We start from the raw sequence: 7,661 nt of genomic DNA, 5'->3' as shown, positions 1-7,661 counted from the left end.
CTTATTCTTTTAACATTTTGTGTTTTGTCCGAATATCCTAAATATACTTACAATGTTTTTTTGTGTGCGTTGTTAATTTAGTTTATGCAATTGCTATTAAATATTGCCCATAATTACTGATTCAGTTCTCACAAACTATTGTATATCAACAGTTAAATACAGCACCAGATGTGAGAAAGGCTAACTAAGTATAATGTGCGCAAAAATCAGAATAGATACTTCAGTCTTCTGTTCTGGCTTTGGCGTCTTTTTCTTTGACATTTGCTCCCTAAAGAGGAATCATTGGTTTGGCTTGTCAGCCCTCTGTCTGTGCAAAATACCAAAGACAACTGAGCCTTTTTGTCGACCTTAAAGAATTATGTGTGGACTGATTTGTCATGTTTGTCTAGCTGTGATTATGAAATAGTCTTGTCTGTGCTTGTTACCTCTCCTGTTGCATTGTTTGTAACATTAAGTGACATGCCATGCAGTCAGTATTTCGATAGCTACTTGAAAAGCAGGTTGTCTCTACCAGCTGCTAGCTTACAGACAACAAATTTCACCCCAATTTGGAATACCCAATTAACTGTAAGCCTGTTTCATCTCTGCAAGCCATCATGCCATCACATCACACACACAATTTATTGTATTTTTTTAGGATGGGGTGATGAATTGCAGAGATGGTACAGGCTCGTCTGACGTTTAGCGGGCCAATCTTTTTTTTTTCTATTCTGCAATTCCAAGAACGGAGCTGACGCTTTTATGAGACCTGCAGGCTGACTACAGTAATGCAGTTAATCAGATGTGTCACTAGTCAGAAATCACTGTCCTGCTGACAGAATGTTGGGTAATGCTTTGGCCAATCAAGCGTAACCTCGTGCATTATAAGTCAGCACTGGCATGACCTGGACTCCAGGCCCAAAGGCACATCAGTGCACTACGTGAAACTGCGTCAATCCCGTTCACTTAGAACCTACATGAGGAGATTCTGTGATTGCTAAAAACTCCTATTTGTACATATACTTACTTGAATTTGAATGCATTTTGATGAGCTGATTTTATTTCATTAAGTTAGATAGTATTGTATGCGCAATGTCTTTCTGTAGGCAGAGCGCTATTGGAACATTTGCTATTAATATACTCCTCCATTACAAGCCATCCAAGTCCCTCCAGGTTTCTCTCTATGGTACTTCTTTATTGGGCTGCACAGACCGATTAACTAACATTACAGGAGCACCCAGAAAACCCCCAAAATTATTTTATTGCTCAATGTTCTTAATCACACTGTTATTCTTTTCTTGTCTGCAGAATGCTTGACCATTTTCAGCATAATGTAATTATACATTGCCTGGCCAAAAAAAAAGTTGCCTACAGTTCCCACTGTACAAGCCTCTGGAGGCAGTGTTATGATCTAGGGTTGCTTCAATTGGTCAGGTCTAGGCTCAGCATTATGCGTTATGCGGCAATAACGTCAGCTGAGTACCTGAATGTACTGAATGACCAGGTTATCCCATCAATGGATTTTTCTTCCCTGATGGCCCGGGCATATTCCAGGATGACAATGGCAAGATTCATCTGGCTCAAATTGTGAAAGAGTGGTTCTGGGAGCATGAGGCATCATTTCCACACATGAATTGGCCACCACAGAGTCCTGACCTTAACCCCATTGAAATTCTTTGGGAGGTGCTGAAGCCAGGAGAAGACTTTACGGAGTGGTTTGACTCTTCCGTCATCCATACAAGATCTCGGCCAAAAATTAATGCAATTCTGAATGGAAATAAATGTTGTGACGTTGCATAAGGTTGTCGAAACAATGCCACAATGAATGCGTGCCGTAATCAAAGCTAAAGGCGGTCCAACAAAATATTAGAGTGTGCGACTTTTTTTTTGGCCAGGCAGTGTAGTTTGTTATAAAGCTGCAAGACAATCTCAGATATCATAATAGTGCCATCGTCCCTGTTGAGGGTGAGAGGGATCTGTATCTTTGAGCCCACCTAGTATCAAATAACTGTCACTGTTTGGAATGTGAGACATCTCTCTGTACTGGACGGAGACAGAAGTGTGAACTCACCCAAACCCAAAGCACCTCTGTTGTGGTGTCAGTGTTGTGAGATGGGTTTCACACTGGCTTTGAGTCCTGGTGACCTGTCACACATAAAGGAGAAACTCAAAGGCTGAAAGTCAAATGGTTATGAATCAGTTACAGTGGTTATTAATGGCACTGAGGTCGTCACCCTTGGCAACCACTAATATTTTGACATAAGAGTTATAAATAGAAGAACCAATTGATAAGTGTAGCTAAACTCAGTGCTTCTTGTGTTTATTTGTGTTACAGTGGAGGTCTAGCATAATTTTCCAGAAGCCTCAGGTTGAGGAAAGTGTACCATACCACAATGGGTTAACCCTAATGGAGAAAATTATAGCCCACTGCAGTGGTGAACGTCTCCACTTGGGTTTTTCTGTTATGTGTGGGCAACAGTTCTGTTTACTAGATTCCTCCAGTTGGCTTTTATCACACGACCACGTGTTCCAAGCAATAACCAAGTTTTGGAATGAAAACAAGGTGTGAATGTGTGGGTGCACACAAAGGTGTCTGCATGTGTCTGAACGTGTGAGATTGCATTGCTACAGTCAGTGCTAGAATAACTTAAGCACACTGTGGTTGTAAACAGGTCATTACAGCCAAACATTTCACCACATTCACTGAATAAAATGGAAAACTGGACTGTTTAATGCTGAGCTGTGAGGATTGTGTGAGTCTCTCTGCTTGGGGCCCCCTCACCTCCTAGTAGCCCCAGTGCTCCCTGCCTCTCTTCCTGTACCTTTGTCTCTCGAGTCTCTGAAGCCACTCACAGAAACAGGAAACGAGCACAGATAGAGGCAGGCAAGTTGAAACCCATGAACACACCCACACACCCACTCACAGACATGCAGACACATACATACACACAGTGGCTCAGGGATCCTGAGCCAGTGCTCTGAGCTCCAGGTGAGAAAGATTTAATAGAAAAAACTGCGAGAAGAGAAATGAAAAGAGGCAAGGGAGGGGAAAAGAGAGATGAAATGAACTACCTCAGATCATCTGGGATTCTCCCGGAGAATCGGTGTAAAAGAGAAAAGGCTGGGATGATCCAACAAGCTGTCTCTCTGTCAAGGTACGGCGCTGTGATTGCTCTTCGTGACAGACATGATTAACAGTCATGTTCCAGACACATAGACTTTCTTGTTTGTTGTGTCCTGAAACTACCTCTAAAATGGTTTTGGATGAAGTGAATAGTGCTCCAGAACTTTTTGTTTATTATAGTTTTAGTGCTTAGTTGGTTTGAGGAGTGTAAACATTCATAATTTTATCAGAATAGTTCTTCTTTCCTGTTCTTTGATTTTTTTTTTTTTTTAATTTTAAGGGGGGGTAGGGGGGCTTCTCTTTAAACATTGTTTGGCTTATTGCAGAGTTGCTGTTCTTACGGTGTATTATATTTAAAAAAAACAAATGTGACATGTCTGAGAGGATTAGCTAAAGTGTACAAGTTTCTACACCGTTGTCACTTTTCTTACCCCAGGTTCAGAGTTGTTGTGTCCACACCAAATAGACATGCTGGAGACGCCAAGTAGTACACATAGATAAAATGAAATGTGATTTCATTTTCTCTCATCTTGCCTTTGACAAGCAGAATAGCTTCGTCCAGCTATACTGTGGATAGCAAAGTCAAATGAGTGATGATCTTGGTGATGTTTATGAAGGGCCATGCACATTACCTAGCTTATCCGTCATATTACTGAGAACTCTGGGATGAGGACAGCAAAACACAACATTTAAACATGAAAACTTTAGTCGTTCTCCTCTGAGACGTGAGTTCAGTTATTTTTTATAACTGGATAACCACTCCTTATAATACCTCGACAATATTTCTCAGTAAAAGCATTAAGGTAATTAACGGTGGTTGTTACGTAGGATAATTCTGTTATAGGTAGCTGCCAAATGGCTTGGAGGCAATACAGTGATAAACAATTATTTTTAGCATTGTAGTTAGTAGATGTTGATCGGTAGCCAGTTCTCTGTAATTTATCTCTTAATTATTTCCAATGGGAAAAAGAAATCTTCTAAAGCAGTGAGCTTCTACTGACATTCTGCTTTTTGATTAGGGCATAAGTGCTTCCTTACTGAACTGAATTGAAAGAGTGATGATTCAGCACTGCCTGTTCTCTCTTTGTGGTCTGGTTCAAGTTGAGACCAGCAAGACAAGTGCCACAGAAAACAATTGGTCACAATCAAACCTCGGCTGAGAGTTCTGGTGTCCTAATGTCCTATACCATGTTCTTAACTAAACTAACATAGGTTAATATTGATTATATTATGGTCGAATCACAGTGGAGCTGTATCAATCCTACCAGAAAATATGTAATGGGATCTCCTTTGTTTAACTGTGATAAGTCCCTGCTGGAAAAAAATATCTTTTGCTGGTAGCTGGTACCCAGCATTATAAGCGTGTCCAAGGTTTGTGAAACATGGTAACTGGTAGTTGATAGCTTGTGACCGCCTAGAGCTAGGTCTGTGAAACATGGAAGTTGGTAGTTGGTAGCTGATTGTGACCAGATAGAGCTGATTGCTGGTGACCAGTTAGAGATAGGTCTGTGAAACAGCTGGTAGCTGGATAAGCTGGAACTGTAACTGGTGGTTGGTAGCTGGGGAGCTCATACCTGGTGACCAGCAAGAGCTAGGTCTGTGAAACATGGTAGCAGGAACATGGTAGCAGATGACCAGCTGGAGCTGGTAGCTGGTGATGACCTAGAGCTAGGTCTGTGACAACTGCTGGCAGCTGGTGTCCAGTTTGAGCTAGGTGGAACAGCTGGAGTCAAGGTCAAATACGTTCAGCAAGTACATTACATCTCAATAAGCCAAGACAACTGCACCTCCATATTTATTTGGAAAATAAATCAAGATTTGAAATGCCAGCTCAGCACTGTGTTCGAGGTGCTTCCTCCCCTTTTCAGGTGCTTTTGTGAGGCCCACAGCCACTCCAATATACCCAGCCAGGGTTCTGAGGTTCATACCCAGCATGCCTTGCTGCAAATTTAATGGCGCACAGGTCACTGTTAAAAGTATACAGCTTGAGCTCAAACCTCACTGCTGCCCCACACCTGAGAGAGAGAATCAGGCTTTGCTTGTAGAATATACTGGAATATGGTATAAGACTTGACATCCCTGGTTCAAGAGATTTAAATTATTTTCAAAGAACAGTTTAAACAAAAATTAGACATTTTTGAATTGCCTATAATCACCCCAGTGTCAATTATTATGTTCATGGAAGATAGCTATGTCAGATGACAGAGCTGGATTTGACAAGCATTCTACATAAAAAGCTGCCTTTGGCTATAATGACAGTAATTCTATGAGCATGCTATTACACAAAGAGTGGAAGGAAAATCCGCCCATCCTCCAGTGTTTTCTGTCTATTTGTAAACAACACTGAAGGATATTGCCGGGGTGTTGCGCGGTAACGACTGGAAATTCCACTTAGAGTTTTATAAACGGTCCATCACCTACCCAAGTTCTTCATCTACCCAAGGCAAATATGCACATATCATGATGGCAAGCGATTTTGTCTTTCAGGATTAGAGACTTCTAACAATATTGAATGTTCCATAAAGATTATGAAACACTCTATTATCTTCAGAATGCCTGAACAATGTTTCCTTAATTTTTACCCTTTTCTTATGTGTAAAATGAACACACTTCTACCAAGCTGTTAAGAAATACCATACTGAAGACATCCAATGCCAGCTACTCGAGTAGCTTCTGAATTTAGTCGACTTCTGCTTGGTCTCTTTTTATGAGTGTACCTTCATAATAAACTATTTGCATCCAATGCATTGCAAGAGGAGAAGTAAGCCCTGTTTTGCTACATGCAGTTATGTAGGTCTTAACAAGCCATATATGGAGAGGCACAGTGATTGGATGACGTAGGGACAATAGAGGCTACTTGTTCCGTGCAGCATTTCTGTGTCAGTCTCCCATTTCTCTGGGTAGGGGTTTTTGGGGCATGCGGTTTTTAACAGCAGCAACTTCCTGCCTCTGCCTTCGCATACTCAACAGACTCTCAGATTAAAACAAAAGACTTGAGTCGTAAATTAGTGGCTTGCAGAAATTGTGAATATATCAGTCATGCAAACGCATGACTGGAGCAAACACATTCAGCGTATCTAGTTAGATACGTTATTTCCCAGATCAATAGAAGGCTTGTTCTCACAGGGATGTACATTCGTTCTCATTTGTGTTTCAGCAAAATATTTTGTCATGTATTATACATTTTTGCATAGCTGGGCTTCACATGTAGGATGACTTTCAGGGTCCTTAGTGTAAATTACTTTTCTCAATGCAAAGACAGGTTGAGGGATAGTCTTACATTGTTAGTGTATTCAGCCATGAGCACACTATTCAAAGGCGTGTTGGTTCAAAAAGCCAACAGTGGGATAAAAATGTGGATTGTGTTCTTATGTGCTCTTAAAGATTTCTGTGAGTGAGCATGAGACTCCTCGCTGTAAATGACTGATATTCCATTGTTTCTGTTCATTTTAATAGCCAAATATTAATTTTCATCACCAAAATTAAACAATATCTGTTTTGTGTGTTTGTTACATTTCACAATGTGATTGTCACAGAACTGTATTGACTATGCATCACCTTATATGGGCAGGTAGAATTATTAAAAACAAAATAGTGTGAATCTAAAGCTAGAAAAACCTGCCTTTGCTACGTGCCCTCAGCGACACCAAAACATTGCACATTCTGCCTTTCTTTAGGCTGTGATGTCAGACCTGCCCAAAAGGAGACACCAACACAGTCAGGAGACACCAACACAGACACACTCCACTGCACACTAACTGCTTAGCATCCCGGCTTTCTGATTGTCAAGGTTGGGTTGCACTCTGACAAAGGGAGTGTTTTGGAAAGCCATAATAAACACCTGCTTAGTACTGGCTGCTCCTGGCACAAGGCAATAAGATTGCATTTGATTCTCATGGAACCGGTTTATATATAAATGTTGATAAGTGAAACAATCTATACCTTCCCATATAATATGCTAGTGTTTCCATTTATCTGTGTTTTCATCTTTAAAAAAGCAAATTGTTCTCTCCCTTTATCTCATAGGTCTTGAGGAAAGCACCTGAATGGTGGCACTTGTAACTGCACCCATATAGCCCTCATGGTGTTTATTTCCATGTGAAATGCACTTTTGTAAGGGACTTTGGCTAAAAGTGTGCGCTAAATTGCTAATTGTAAAGTGTAAATAATGGATCCCATAGGTAATTATTTTTTCTGCTCTTAAATGCCATTCCCTAAATTTTTAGTTGAAAAACTTCATTACAGTGGGTTCATCCAACCGAGGCTGAACTCTACAGCTATTTGACAGTGTTTGCACTTATATACTGTACGTATATAGTGAATTTTCTAATATGTGGAGACATACCTCTGGAAACTATGGCAATACTGTATGTCAATACAGATAGCAAATACTCACACCTGAAAATCTTCCAAAGATACTTTCAAATTATTTTGTAATTGTAATTTGTGATTCTTGTGGAATCCAGGACCTTCCAAAGATCATGTAGATTGCTGGGACTCTTTTTCATGCGTCAGATTTTTGCACATAAGTGTATATAAATCACTAAACCAATTTCAC

At 40.4% G+C, this 7,661-nt stretch overlaps 1 protein-coding gene across 4 annotated transcripts in view; it reads left to right on the top strand.

Annotated features, from left to right (window-relative positions):
• Positions 1-2,906: 2,906 nt before the first annotated feature.
• LOC118220743 (rho GTPase-activating protein 15-like) overlaps positions 2,907-7,661 on the top strand; it is a 41,701-nt gene continuing 36,946 nt past the window's right edge. For all 4 annotated transcript variants that reach the window (XM_035404923.1, XM_035404921.1, XM_035404922.1 and 1 more), the window contains exon 1: positions 2,907-3,134. The gene's annotated coding sequence lies outside the window, so the exon portion shown is untranslated. The remainder of the gene's footprint in view (positions 3,135-7,661) is intronic.

This window comes from Anguilla anguilla, chromosome 2 (assembly GCF_013347855.1).
Source record: "Anguilla anguilla isolate fAngAng1 chromosome 2, fAngAng1.pri, whole genome shotgun sequence".
NCBI lineage: Eukaryota > Metazoa > Chordata > Actinopteri > Anguilliformes > Anguillidae > Anguilla > Anguilla anguilla.
Note: the sequence above shows the minus strand (reverse complement) of the source record. Positions and strands in the feature narration are given on the sequence as shown.